The sequence below is a fragment of the Ips typographus genome, linkage group LG15 (assembly GCF_016097725.1).
Source record: "Ips typographus isolate SLU linkage group LG15, UJ_Ityp_2.0, whole genome shotgun sequence".
NCBI lineage: Eukaryota > Metazoa > Arthropoda > Insecta > Coleoptera > Curculionidae > Ips > Ips typographus.
This window is the reverse complement of record NC_138436.1, coordinates 6,591,356-6,607,129: the sequence shown is the minus strand read 5'-3', so window position 1 is coordinate 6,607,129 and position 15,774 is coordinate 6,591,356. Positions and strand designations below refer to the sequence as shown.

Sequence of the window (15,774 nt, the reverse complement as noted above, 5' to 3'; positions counted from 1 at the left end):
GATGTTATGTATATGACATTGTTTGATACAACTTGTTTGATGTATTTAGAATTAATTCTTATTAGTTATGACAATGCACAATTGGGAGGGTGTGTTGATGTATCAGTTCAATAAGTACAATTGTTCATTGTCTACTCTTAATACTCTACTTGTCACACTAGTGTAAGTCGTATGTCAGAATAAATTGACTCCCGTCAATTATGTTAAGAACGTCAAGAAGTGACAGAAGACAAGTTGTAGGAGTTGTCGTTCAAGATCCTGAGACCGCAGGTCGAAGGATTTTTTCCAAAGAATTATTTAGTCGAAACCATTTGCCTAAAAGAAAAATTTTGCAAAAAACCTACCAATGCACATTTTACGTGATAAAACGTGAACGCCGAGGGGTATATGTCAAGATTATTTCCTGAAAACTCACATTTTAGTTTATTAACAAGAAAACACCTTAGTTGGAACACAAATACTAAACTAAACGTGATGAAATTAATGATAATATTGAACTCACCCCAGCAGGCGACAGATTTTCGTTCAGCCATGTATATTTTTGTTTACATTTCAGATTGAAAATCAGACGTCATAATATTTTAATTTATGTAATTTTTTAATGGAAACTACGTTATAGTGATTTATTAATTGTTAATATTGAAGAAAATAGCTTAAATTTTATATGTGTCTAAATCCCGTTTCGTTTAATATCAAATGTTCTTCAAAAAAACGTATTCGAAAAAGGTAGGAGGTGTTTAATCACTGTTAAATTTTAGCGGCTAGGGATTTAATCAGTATAAAACGGCTCTCATTGGTCGAACTAGAAAGGTTCATTGAATTTTATTGGCTGCTAGTACAATGAGGGAAATAATCAAAGTTAAAGCTACACATTTGTATATGACATGCTGTACTTAAAATTTACACAAAACTAATGTTAACTTAAAAGGGAACTAACTTTCACCATTGGGTGAAATTGAGGCTAATTTGTGAACCCTTTATCACTTTTCGTTGTGATAAAATGTGATACTTTAGTTGTTTTTTTTTTCTCATTCGCTGTTTATCGGTCTTACTCCATATCTCCAATTTCGTTTCCATCGTTTTATCAAAGATACACCAATTCCGACTATTGCGGTAACCACTGCCAAAGAAAACTTCATTCCTGGTTTAATATTTTTAACTTTACAAATGATTATTTTATAGCTAAACTCTTTCACCCTTTTTAGGTTAAAATATGTCTAGAATACGTCAAAGTCAAAAAATGTCATTTAATTTAGCATATCTTGAAAAGTATAAACCACAATAATTTTCATTCAATTTTACATGTAATTTAAATTAAAATAATTTTTTTAATTTGAAGGTATAAACCAGGGATTAGTTTTTTTAAATAGAACCTTATATTTTTTAATACATTTGTAGATACTAGGTAGAATTTGAAAAGTTTTATGTTGTCTATACTTCAACCTGATAGTTTTACTCAAGGTTTTACTAATATTGAATTTTTTAAGATATTAGTTTTTACTCTGATATAAAATTGGCTGTATTACCAATTACCATTGTTTGCACAGGGACCACAAATTAGATTTACGCAAATAAATTTGCGTTAGATGCTACAGGGCGTTCAATTTTTTTACAGAGTGTTTCATGATAAATGCGTCATATTTTATGGTTTGATTAAATATAACAAAATAACACTACTTAAACAAAGATGTTTTGCTATGGAGATACATGGTGTCAAAGTTTGCATAAAAAGATCTAAATTTATTTATTTCTTCAAAAGGGCTGCAGATACCTATGTTCATAAAACTTTGTAGGTGTCAACAACAGAGCACGCTTTGGAATAAAAAAAGATATTTTTCAATTTTGCCAGTGGTTGCCAGATTTTCGTTTTATCAAATATAAAGTTTTATGAAAATAGCTGCAGCCGATTTGAGAATTATAAATAAATTTAGATTTTTGTTATCAAAACTTTAAGACCCTGTACCTCCATAACGAAACATTTTTGGATCATGGTTTATATAGAAAACTAGGTTTTTGACGTTTAATCGAACCCTAAAATACAGGGTGTTTCACGATAAATGCGTCATATTTTATGGTTTGATTAAAAGTAAAAAAATACCCTAGTTTGCTAAATAAACCATGGGCAAAAGATGTTCCATTATGGATATACAGAGTGTTAAAGTTTGAATAAAAAAATCTAAATTTATCTATTTCTTCAAACCGGTTTCAGATATTTTTATAAAACTTTGTAGGTGTCAACTGTCCGCGATAAGGCACGTTTTGCAATAAAAAACATAATTTTTAATTTTGCCAGTAGCGTTCAATCAAATACGTTCCTGAATATTTTTGCAAAAAAATATGTATACACCACTCTTTTTCCATTAAACGCAAATCAATTTTGAATTCCTCATTCAATTTAGAACAGAAAAGCTATCTAGTAACTTTTCGGTACACCTTTCTGTTTTCCAATAAAAAATTGAAAATCATAAAAATGTACCCATAAAATCAATTCTAAATCGTCGACTGTTTATTTTATTAATCAATATCTAAATTTTTATTATATATTCGTTATATTCGATAGGAACAAGCAGTATCCTATTTTTTCCTAAAAAAACTGAATAAATCAAAATTTTAATATTGAATAGAGGCGAAATTCGAAGATTTAGTATTAATTGTAAGGGTACTTTTGCAGGATTTTTTATTCGAAAACGAGATGACGTACCAAAAAGTTACTAGATACCTTTTCTGTGTTAAATTGAATAAGAAATTCAGAACTGATTTGCATTTTTTGGAAAAACAGTGGCGTACATATTTTTTTTGCAAAAATGGTCAATAACTTGTTTGATTGGACGCCACTGGCAAATATAAAAAATATATTTTTTAATGGCAAAACGAACTTTATCGTTGACACTTAAAAAGTTTTACGAAAATATCTCTTATTGTTTTAATGAAATAAGTAAATTTTGATTTTTTTACCCAAACTTTAACACCCTGTATCTACATAACGAAACATCTTTGGACCATGGTTTATATAGCAAACTAGAGTTATTTTTTGACCTTTAATCACACCCTAAAATATGACGCATTTATCGTGAAACATCCTGTATAACGCATTTACCATGAAACACCGTGTTGACTAATTCAGCTTAAGTAATTTCGACTTTTTTAAATGGAACAGCCTGTGTATTACTTATTTTTCTGATATCTTTTACAATTCAACTTTTGTGAAGTATGTAACCTACCTAATTTAAATGTCTGCGATTTATTTATATGTTTTAACTTTTACCTGCATTTTTTGTTATCTTAACTAAACTATAATCTGAAAATTGTCCTTAACAATTCAATTGAACAATAAACATTTTAAATTGTTGTTAATGACATACAAAATTAAAACATTTGTTTTTTATCAATTATACAGGGTTATTCACGTTATTCGACACGGAAAATTGTGACTAAAGTATTCACTTTCAACAAACTTTTGATTCTGGGATAGATATAGACCTATTTTAGGTATCTTTTAAAAATATTTTCAAGATGTACCGGTTGTCCCAAATGCAGAAAAAGTATCAAAGTTATATTTTTTCAAATGGAATACCTAGTATTTTATTTGATTTTCAGAATCTACGTTGAAAATGAAAGGTAATGAATGACATTGAGGTTTGGTACGTCTAAACTTTACAGTTTCACAGATATTCGTTATTTTGTAAAAATTTAGAACAAATTTTAATGTTTAATCACTCAACCTCTGATTGATTTTTATCACTCAAAATTGGCTTGGGACCTACTAAATGATCAAGTTTTAGGATCCATGGGTGAGAAATTGTCTAGCTCATACAGGATGTCTCAACATTTTTCTCCCAATAATTGCAACCTTTAAACTTTAACAACTTGTCAAAATCAAATTGAACACCACCTATTTTATGGTTAAAGTAGATGCAAAATTTAATTATCTATCGAAAATTATTGAGGTCTCCTATGGCTAACTGTTCGCGTTTTCTTGGAAAGTCAACATTTCTCGAACTCGCACCGATTTTGAGTCATTTTTGATACCCTTGAGAAATGACCAGAGATTAGCAAATTAGCGAAATTTTTAGGAGTATATCCATTAAGATACTTAATAATGTTGCTGAACGACTCAAAAACGGAGTAGTTGGATGTTTAGTTTAGTTTTAGTAGTTTGTAGTCGAATTGTCGCCGTTTTAAACATTTTTATGAATTATTTTTGTTTGAATGATTTATTTAATTATTTTTATGAATTACTTCTATAGCAAATTTACAAAGTATTAAGCCACTATTTTATTCTAAGCTTTACTTAGATTAGAATGATAGATATGTAATTCGAAAAGATACCAAGTGATCTTTGAACGATATCAAAAATCAGTCAGTCAGCTCTACTTTAAGAAATGTCGATTTTTCCAAGAAAACGTTAACAATTAGAGGTACGAAACCTTAATAATTTTCGATAGGTAATTAAATTTGCATATACTGTAACTGTGGTTCCATTTGATTTTGACAAGTTTATACTACTTCAAAATTTTAGTTTTTGATTAAATAATTTTTTTTGAGACCCCCATATGAGCTAGACAATTTATCACTTTTGGATCATAAAACTTAATCTGTTATCATCGCCCAAACCAATTTTGGTCAATTAATCTCAAAGGAAGGTTGAATGTTTAAATGTTAATATTTGTTCGACATTTTTACAAATTAAGGAATATCTGAGAAACTGTAAAGTTTAGACCTATCAAACATGAATGAAATTAATTTTTATTTTCAACCTAGATTCTGAAAATAAAGTAATATACCAGGTGTTACATTTGAAAAAACATGACTTTGATACTTTTTCGGCATTTGGGACAACCGGTACATCTTGAAAATATTTTTAAAAGATACCTTCAATAGGTCTATAACTTTTTTGAAAGTGAATAGTTTAGTCACAATCTTCCGTGTCAAATAACGTGAATAACCCTGTATAGGGTGGACCATAAGTAATGGGATATAGAGCTACAGCATTACTACTACTATTTTGCAGTAGCTGATAGGAGGCGCTATCTGCAACTATTTCAGCTGCTTAAAAGTACTTAAACTTTTTTTTACGCAGCTGAAACGGACATACGACTTCAAAATATTATTCTAATATGTTTTCTATTTAAAAAAATATACTAGTTTTAGATCTTAAATGTTGACCGTTTTCGAGATATTTAATGTTTTAATATTGCATTGCTAATACGGTTAAATGGTTAAAGGGTAAAGTACATTTCCGTAATTTATACACACCTTAAAAAAACTAATTGGAATATCTTTTAGCTAAATCACACAACAAAAAGACTACCTGGAAATATTTCGCAACTCTTTCGCGTCCGGTCACACTCCGGTGCATAGTCTAGCTATTGCATCATAGGTGCAGTTGCACTCTGACCGCATTCCACAATTTTAATGTTTCCGCTCAAGTAATATAAATTCCACATTTTTTAATGTTTCCGATTAAGTGAAATAAATTTGATTTATTTCCTTCGTGACAGTATAATGAATTTTTATACTGATTTTATGCTACAATATAAAATCAAGCTTCAGCTAACATTGGTTAAAACCGAGTTCAAACTTAAAACACATTGACATTTCTTATATTCTCGTGGTAATATTATTTTTTTTTGTTTCAGATATTCTCCCGGTGAAGCGAGAAGCAAAAAAAAGTCATCCAGGTCAATCTTGGAATTATTTTTTTTATTTAATAATAAACTAAGAATTGGGGCGCGGGTGGTATGTAGTTTTATTTGCGATTTCGATTTGATGTTATGCCATATGCAGCATTGTTCTATCCACAATATCTGGCCGAATAATTTTCCTTTAATTTCCAACTAAATGCTGATGTATTAGAAATATTGTCATTCCTTTAAATGTCAATCTATGCATGGCGAACTGAGTAACTGTGCAGAAGTTGACATTGGGAGTGAACAAGGACCAGCAATCCGTCATTCATATCTATCTAACGTACAATGTATTTTCCAACTGATTGACATCCTACAGCAAATTTAACTTTTTGTGTCTGCTCAGCTCCTATTGATATCGAAGAATTAATGCTAATCACGTGTGTTTTCTAAGAACTATCCATAATGCCCAAACGGCATTTGGACGTCGAGCCAACGTTCGATTACCCGACGCAACGTCAGGTACCGACGTTAGGGCGACGGCATTTCTACTCGTATTTGCACTATTTCGGGGAATACAAATTTGAGTCGATTGCATGTCGGGTCACCACTAATACGGTATATTAACCCTTTCAGTCATGACACTTCTGAAAACATTTTGAAAAAATTTGTCGTTTTGAGGTAAAAATATTAATTTTGACCGTGACGTCATGTCGTCGACGGACAATATGTCTAAGTGGAAAATTCATATACATATACGTTGAGGACATTTTATATATTAAAACTCTTATTTGTTATGAAACTTATATTATATAAAAACCCTTAAAGCAGCACAAATGTACTTCACATTTTACACAATAAACATGTGTTTTTGAATAACAGCCTGGCAACTTGCACCGTTTCTAGAATTCAAATATCGAATAAAAAGTTGGTCATTCTATTTAAAAAAACATAAGTTTGGTTCGTTACTCAAATTTGGGACACCCTGTATAATAACTGTTTAGCTAAAAATAAAGTAGACCTAAATATCTTCTAGTTTTGTATTTAACGTTTTTTGCTAAAATCAAAATTATGGAAGTTAAGGGGGTGGTCAAAATTCAATCAATCAGCCTGTACATGGTACAAACATACAAACATTATGAACCTTACATGTATGTTGCAGGAATGTGTCAGAGTTAATACACTGAACCAACATTTTCATATTCATTACATGTACACATGTATATTTATAGCATATACTGGAACCAAATGATGTACTTGCCAAGACATATACATATTGTTCCGTAGTTAGTGCCATCAACGTGGTATAAATTAATAATATTTGTTAAGAAGAGACAGAACCTAACCTAGCTTGGTGGGGTATGATGTGGACCGCGCGGGCTATATATATTATATTAACCTTACAATTTTTTACAATTTTGTCTACTAAACTATCATAAATAGAAGTTGTTAAAAAGCACGTTGAAAGTCTATTTTTCCTTTCAAGAATCTTTAGCACGACAATTAATGTGTAGCTTCAATACTATTATCAATCAATAATATACGATTATAACAATCAAGCCAAAAAATTAGTGTGTGATTCCAATCTGAGTATTCCTATCAGAAAGAAGCGAATCATCACAAGAACATATTGGTCCTTCGAGCTGGATACTTCAACCTAATCAAAGTGGTAAGTGCCCTTATCCTGTCCTTTTTATTACATTTACTACACAAACCTGGTTTAATCGAGTTTAAGCAAGTGATTATTACTTTACAATTAAATCAAACATTAATCTTAAAACAATGTCTTTAGAAGAGGAGATGGATCTAAGATTATTTAAAAATAACAAAAAGGCTTTAAAAACTCGATTAACTAGATTCACTAAGTACATAGATTCTATTGATGGAACTAGTAATATTCAAACTAATGAGTTAGACCTGCGTCTAGCTAACATTACTCCAGTTTTAGACTTGTTTTATGAAGTACAAGGTAAAATAGAGGTTGCTATTACTGCAATTGAAGTTTATGAATCTCAAAACATTGAAACTGAGGCATTTGAGGATACTTACTTTAAATATATTAGTAAAGGCAAAGCCTTACTAGAACTGTGTACCAATACAAGGACCCCTAATGAAGGTCACTATCAAAACAATATATTATCAAATGCTCAGGTTTCATCTGAAGTCAATGTGAAGTTACCTCCTATACCTTTACCAAGTTTTGATAGCTCTTATGAGCAATGGCTATTTTTTAAAGATACATTCAAGTCTTTAATACATGACAATGAATCAATTCCAGATGTGCAAAAGTTTCATTACCTTCGGCTATCACTTAAGGGTTCAGCAGCTGAATTATTGAAATCATTAGAGAGTTCCCCTTCTAATTATGTTGTGGCCTGGAATTTACTTGAAAAAAGATATGAAAACACACAAATTTTAGTGAGATTTCATATCAAAGCACTGTTCGACCTGAACAATGTGAAGGAAGAGTGCCATCAAAGTCTTCGATCTCTTTTAGATGGACTTAATAAACACATTAGGGCCTTAGAAGTACTTAAACAGCCTGTAGCATTCTGGGATGCACTCTTAATTCACATGATTTCTCTCAAGTTAGACTCTGCCACGAGAAGGGAGTGGGAATCAGAGTATTCAAAGCATGATTTAGTCAGTTTGGAAGGTTTCACTACCTTTTTAAATGATAAATGCAAACTTCTAGAAACAATTCAAATAAACAATCCACAAAAAGCTAAAAGGCATTCATTTCCAACTCTGCAAGTCAATCATAGAACTCCAATCTGTTCTTTATGTAACAAAGACCATACTGTATATAATTGTAAAACTTTTCTTGACTTTAATTCAGCTAAAAGATTGGCAGAAGCTAAAAAACGAAAATGGTGTCTTAATTGCCTTAGAATAAATCATTCCACTGAACAATGTCGCTCAACACCTTGTAGGAAATGCTCTTCAAAACATAACACTTTATTACATAATGGCTTTGCTGCACAAGCTGAAACAGCAAAAAAAGCTCCTGAACAACAGCCTACAACACCTAAAGTAAACAATGACTCCTCTTTCTTGGCACAAAATGAAGAAATGTCTCAAAACATTACAGGTCTTCACTCTGTGCAGTCTCATTCTGCATCTGCAGCTAGTTCAAGGGTCTTATTGTCAACTGCTTTAGTGGACATTAGTGATGTTCATGGTAATACTCATTTATGTAGGGTTATGCTTGACAGTGGCAGTGAATCCAGTTTTATAACTCAAAACTTATGTGAAAAGTTAGGACTTAAAAGGTTCTCTACTAATATTTCTATATCAGGTATAGGCCAATCTGTTTCTAAGGTGGTTGAACAAACCTCAGTTAAGATTCAAGCTCGTAGTGGTGCTTATGATTTTTCTCTAAATTGTTTAGTTTTACCACAAATATCAAGAAAAATTCCTTACATGTCTATTGATATCTCTCATTTAAAAATACCCAGCAATTTGGTACTGGCTGATCCTACCTTTTATGAGCCAGGAACTATAGATATTCTGATTGGTTGTGACAAATTTTGGGATCTACTATGTGTTGGACAAATAAAACTAGGTAAAAGTCTTCCTGTTATTCAAAAGACCCATTTAGGGTGGATTGTGTCAGGCTCTATATTTCCATCTCAATATTCTAATGATGTCTCTTGTAACTTATGTATCAATCATTCATCCGACATTTTAAATGACCAATTAACCAAATTCTGGGAACTTGAGGAAAGAAATGTACCTGTCAGTTTGTCCCCTGATGATGAAATTTGTGAAAGTTTGTTCAAATCTACCACCACTAGAAATGAAGAGGGACGTTTTGTAGTGATGCTGCCTTTTAGGCACCCTCCAACTATTTTAGGGGATTCTAAAATTACTGCACAAAAAAGGCTCTTCAATCTTGAGTCAAAATTGCAGAAGAATTCTATGCTTAAAAATGACTATATAAAATTTCTTCAAGAGTATGAAACTCTTGGTCACATGACCAGAGTCGACCCTAAAATGTTGGAAGGCAGAGCCACCTTTTATTTACCGCATCATGGCGTGATCAACAATAGTAGCACCACTACAAAACTGCGAGTTGTTTTTGACGGCTCTTGCAAATCCTCAAGTGGTTACTCTTTAAATGACATTTTGTTAGTTGGGCCCACTGTGCAGCCTGATTTATTTTCAATCATACTTCGTGCTAGAAAGCATGCCATTCTCCTTACTGGAGACATTGCTAAAATGTACAGACAAGTACTAGTTCACAAAGAACATAGACCATTGCAAATGATACTGTGGCGATCAGATTCTTCAAAAAACATTGAGGAATATGTCCTTAATACTGTGACCTATGGAACTGGCTCTGCAGCTTATTTGTCCACGAGATGTTTAAAGCAGCTTTCATTGGAATGTGCTGAAAGCAACCCTACAATTAGTAAAATAATCGCAGAAGACTTTTATGTGGATGATTTGTGTACAGGGGGTAGTACCATTAATGAGGTACAAAATATAAAAACTCAACTTTTTGAATATCTTCTGCAAGCTGGATTTGAATTAAGAAAATTTAACTCCAATAAACCTGAGGTTACTTCAGATTTTCCTGACTTAACAGACAATAAATTTCAATTTGGTGACTCTAACTTAAAAATTCTTGGTCTCTATTGGGAGCCACAGAATGATTGTCTTAAGTTTTCAATCAACATTCAACATTTTAAGAAAATAACCAAACGAATTATTTTGTCATGCATTTCTCAGATATTTGACCCTTTAGGTCTTTTAGCTCCAGTAGTGTTTGTAGCTAAAAGGTTAATACAACGATTATGGCAAGTGAAATTAGACTGGGATGAGTCAGTTTCCTTAGACATTATGACAATGTGGAATGCCTTTTACGCTCCACTTGAATCTTTAAATACTATTTCTATAAAAAGGCCAGTAATTGCTCAAAATGCTACAAAGGTGGAACTTCATGGGTTTTCTGATGCTAGTGAGTCTGGTTATGGTGCATGCATATACATTAGGTCTATAAGTCCTGATGGAAACATCCAAGTTAACTTGTTATGTGCTAAAACCCGAGTAGCTCCTATTAAAATTATTACCATACCTCGATTAGAGCTTTGTGGAGCTTTACTTCTAGCAGAGCTTTTTGATAAAGTCATCAAATCTTTACAAATATCTTTTGACAATGTTTATTTCTTGTCTGATTCCACAATTGTGATATCTTGGATAAATTCATCATCTCAGCAATTTAAAATTTTTGTTGCTAATAGAATTTCACAAATTAATGCTTTAACTTCGGCTGAAAAATGGCGTTACATTTCTTCTCAGGAGAATCCCGCCGACCTTCTCTCACGAGGCTTAAATGCAAATAATATTTTGCAAAACACTTTATGGTGGAGTGGTCCTGCCTGGCTTTCTTTACCAAGTCGTTCTTGGCCTGCAACAAATCCTCCATCATTAAAGACCAATTTGCCAGAGCAGCGAATAATAAAGTCCACACTTAAGGTGTCAGTATTAGAGGTGGACTGGTTTGAGCGATTCTCTAAATTCTCTAAATTGCAGCGAGTCATAGCATATGTTCTACGATATGTTCATAACAGTCGAAAACCTAAGGCTCTTAGGGAGGTTGGTTTTGTAAAATCATCTGAATTAAAATCTAGTTTAATTCATCTCCTAAAAATCGCCCAGCAGAGCGAGTTTAGTTCAGAAATTTTACATCTAACTGACCATAAAAAAATTTCTGATAAAAGTAAGATTGTTAGCCTTCATCCATTTATAGATTCACAAGGAGTTTTGCGGGTAGGTGGAAGACTTTGTCATTCTTTATTTGACAATGAGAAAAAACACCCTGCAATTCTACCAGCTAAACATAAGCTTACTTACTTGATTATTCAATATGAGCATGTGCGCTTATTGCATGCTGGCCCTCAGTTATTATTGAGCTCCCTTAGAGACAGGTTTTGGCCTGTGTCAGGCCGCAATACAGTTAGAAAAATGGTTCAAAATTGTCCAACTTGCTTTAGATTTGGTGCTTCTCCTGCTAACCATATAATGGGAAATTTGCCTAAAGAGCGCGTTACTTCAAATAGACCATTTTTAGTTACTGGAATTGATTATATAGGTCCTGTATCTTTAAAGGACAGAGTTACCAGAAACCCAAAAATATTGAAGGCTTGGATTTGTCTGTTCGTCTGTTTTTCTACCCGTGCTATTCACCTTGAATTGGTGGGGGATTTATCAACCAATGCGTTTTTAGCAGCTTTAAAACGGTTTTTTGCTAGACGAGGCCTGAACTCAGACATTTTTTCTGACCATGGTAGCAATTTTATTGGTGCAAAAAACGAAATCTCAAAATTATTGACTGCTAATAATGATTACATTGGTTCAAAACTAAGTAATGAAGGAATTAGATGGCATGTAATTCCTCCCAGAGCTCCTCATTTTGGTGGACTTTGGGAGGCTGGTGTAAAATCAGCCAAATTTCATCTAAAAAGAGTCTTATCTAACACTCTATTGACATTTGAAGCGTATTGTACTGTTCTAACACAAGTGGAAGCTTGCTTAAACTCAAGACCTATTTCCTTTCTCTCCACTGACCCTTCCGATCTTCAACCTCTTACCCCTGAGCACTTCTTAATTGGTGGAAGTTTGATGAGCATTCCGGAAGAAGATTACACTCCAGTTCCTGAGAATCGATTGACCAAGTTTAAGTCATTGCAGCGTTTAGTGCAGATGTTCTGGTCACGTTGGTCAAAGGAGTACATCTCTGAACTACAACAACGCTCTAAATGGAAGCAACAGGGACCTCATCTACTCAAGCCTGGATGTCTAGTTTTGGTGAAGGATGATGGATTACCACCACTAAAATGGCAATGTGGCGTTGTAGAAAAAATTCACCCTGGATCAGATGGTGTAACAAGAGCGGCCACTGTCCGTACTCCCACTGGTACTTACAAGCGCCCGGCCATCAAATTGTGTGTCTTACCTGATTGCAACGAATGGAGCAGTGAAAAGTGAGCTTTGTGGTTCGTGTACGCGTTTCTATGTTGCTATCAAACTTTAAAACCCTGTGGGTTTTCAAGGCGGGCGGTATGTTCCGTAGTTAGTGCCATCAACGTGGTATAAATTAATAATATTTGTTAAGAAGAGACAGAACCTAACCTAGCTTGGTGGGGTATGATGTGGACCGCGCGGGCTATATACAGGGTGTCTAAAAAGTCTGGAATATTGCAAATATCTCGAAAACTGCTGATTTTATTTTTCTCAAAATTTGCGTCTTGTTAAAGTAAATAACAGCGCATGACGTGAGGGTGAAATGAGGTTCGCAAGTATACAGGGTCAGTCACAAAGTATACCAACTTTCTTAATTCAAACCTAACACACTGTATATTACTTCAGATTTTAAGAGTACTCATAAAGGCCAATTCAACGATATACGATTTTTTTTTTTTTAATTTTTTTTTTTTTAATTTTTTTTTTTTTTTTTTTTTTGATTTTTTTTTTTTTTGATTTTTTTTTGTACCTACCTATAACAATGATAGGTGTAACAATGACAGCTAACGTCAATATAATGTTAAATTAATTGGCAAATTTTCCTATTACTGAAAATGGTGTTTTTGAGTGAGAAGGATACTTAAGATGTCAGTCTTTTCCTTCTCACAAAGTATACCAACTTTCTTAATTCAAACCTAACACACTGTATATTACTTCAGATTTTAAGAGTACTCATAAAGGCCAATTCAACGATCTACAGTATTGCTGCTTTATTCTTAGTATTAGTCAATTTTATTTGAGGAAATTATGAAAACACTTAAACGTTAAGTAAATTAATTAAAACTAGCCCAACATTAGAAATAAAACACAAACTACTTTATAAGATGTTCAAAATGTCTGCCATTTTGAGCTAAGCAATAGCCGAGTCTATCTCTGAATTCCCGTAAAACATTATCAAACGTAATTCGCGGAATGTGGCGCATTTCATTTACAATTTTTGCTTTTAAATCTTCAATGTTTTCTGGCTTATTTTCATACACCTTATCCTTTAAATAACCCCACAAATAAAAGTCCAAAGGAGTGAGGTCTGGAGATCTAGCGGGCCACTCAATTTCGCCTCTCCTTCCGATCCACTGATTTGGAAATGTTTCATTTAGGAAATTGCGCACGATTAGCCCAAAATGCGCGGGAGCACCATCCTGTTGAAACCAAATGTTCTGGCGATCTGGATAAAGAACTTCTAATTGTGGAATAACATTCTCGACCAACAAATTTAAATAAACTTCAGACGTAAGATTTCCATTAATGAAAAATGGTCCGATAAAGTTATGGCCTACAATACCGGTCCAAACATTAACTTTTTGGGGTTTTTGAGTCTTTACTTCTTCCATCCATCGAGGATTAATCTGGGACCAATATCTACAATTATGCCTATTGACGGTGCCGTTAAGCATAAAAGTAGCTTCATCCGAAAAAATAATGTTATAGACGAAATTAGGATCAACATTGCACTTTTCCATTAAGACTTCGCAAAATTCTGATCGTCTATAAAAGTCATCTTCTACTAGTTCTTGAACTAAGTGTATCTTATAAGGCCGAATCTTTTCCCTTTTAAGTAAATTTAAAACTGACTGAATACTCACGTGGTGGTTTAAACTCAATTGTCTAAGGGATTGCTTTGGATTATCTTGCAAATCAATTAAAACATTCAAACCGACATCACCGCCAGTGGCTGCCTTTGGTCTGCCTGATCTGCGTCTGTCTTTCACAGTTCCCGTCTCGTTGTATTTTTTCACCAATTTGCTTACACAAGATTGAGTTATTGCAACACGATTTGGGTAACGCTGATTAAACAAATCACATACTTCCTGCTGCGTTCTCTTACGGTCGCCATATCCCACCATACTTAAGATGTCAGTCTTTTCCTTCTCACTCAAAAACACCATTTTAAGTAATAGGAAAATTTGCCAATTAATTTAACATTATATTGACGTTAGCTGTCATTGTTACCCCTATCATTGTTATAGGCAGGTACAAAAAAAAAAAAATCAAAAAAAAAAATCCAAAAAAAAAAAAAAAAAAAAAATCCAAAAAAAATAAAAATCGTATATCGTTGAATTGGCCTTTATAAGTACTCTTAAAATCTGAAGTAATATACAGTGTGTTAGGTTTGAATTAAGAAAGTTGGTATACTTTGTGACTGACCCTGTATACTTGCGAACCTCATTTCACCCTCACGCCATGCGCTGTTATTTACTTTAACAAGACGCAAATTTTGAGAAAAATAAAATCAGCAGTTTTCGAGATATTTGCAATATTCCAGACTTTTTAGACACCCTGTATATTATATTAACCTTACAATTTTTTACAATTTTGTCTACTAAACTATCATAAATAGAAGTTGTTAAAAAGCACGTTGAAAGTCTATTTTTCCTTTCAAGAATCTTTAGCACGACAATTAATGTGTAGCTTCAATACTATTATCAATCAATAATATACGATTATAACAATCAAGCCAAAAAAAATATCTTAACTACCTCTCGATTTTTAGACGTTGCCATGTTTGCATACCCAAAAAACACTTATTCCTTTCGTTGGGTCACCTTTCAACCTTGTTGTTGCGTCCATCTTCTTGCCTTCTCATTTAAGCGTAACTTGTCCCCTGCATCGGGCACCATCTTCTAGTACCTTCTCTCGGCACTACATTGTCTAAGCGGAAATCCATCGCTTAGCTTCGACATCTTTGGTCCATTGCGTGCTCTCTTTTTAGCACACGTTGCTTTGGACTACTATACATCATTTCTAAGCCCATCTGGAGAACCTTCTTCAGCCCGTCATTTAAGGGACTCTGGGGGCACGTGGGTGTAGAACCGACGGTGCGGAACCCATCCGAAGATGCTGGTTTCTCCTAGGCTGGCTCCTCTTCTTCTCGCTTCTTTAATCAGGTCAATTTGTCGATAGACGCAACGAGGTAATTAGGTGGCCCCTAAAGTCAACAATTAATTAGCAAACAAGCCCGACTCCAATAACATAAACAGACATAACATGTATTTATAAACAAAACACCTGATACTTGCGCGCTTTTGCTATCTCAGCAAAGTACCTAGGTCGGGAATGGCGTCACTGGTCTAGAAATCGAGATATTGTTATTGCATTAACTATACATACACTTATTTTA

The 15,774-nt window shown here is 33.4% G+C and overlaps 1 long non-coding RNA gene across 1 annotated transcript; it reads left to right on the top strand.

Moving 5' to 3' along the window:
* The first annotated feature begins 5,043 nt into the window (after positions 1 to 5,043).
* Positions 5,044 to 14,699, top strand: LOC145738201 (uncharacterized). The gene is made up of 2 exons (XR_014180637.1): positions 5,044 to 7,296; positions 12,324 to 14,699. It is a non-coding gene; the product is annotated as an uncharacterized LOC145738201 (long non-coding RNA).
* Positions 14,700 to 15,774: the final 1,075 nt, after the last annotated feature.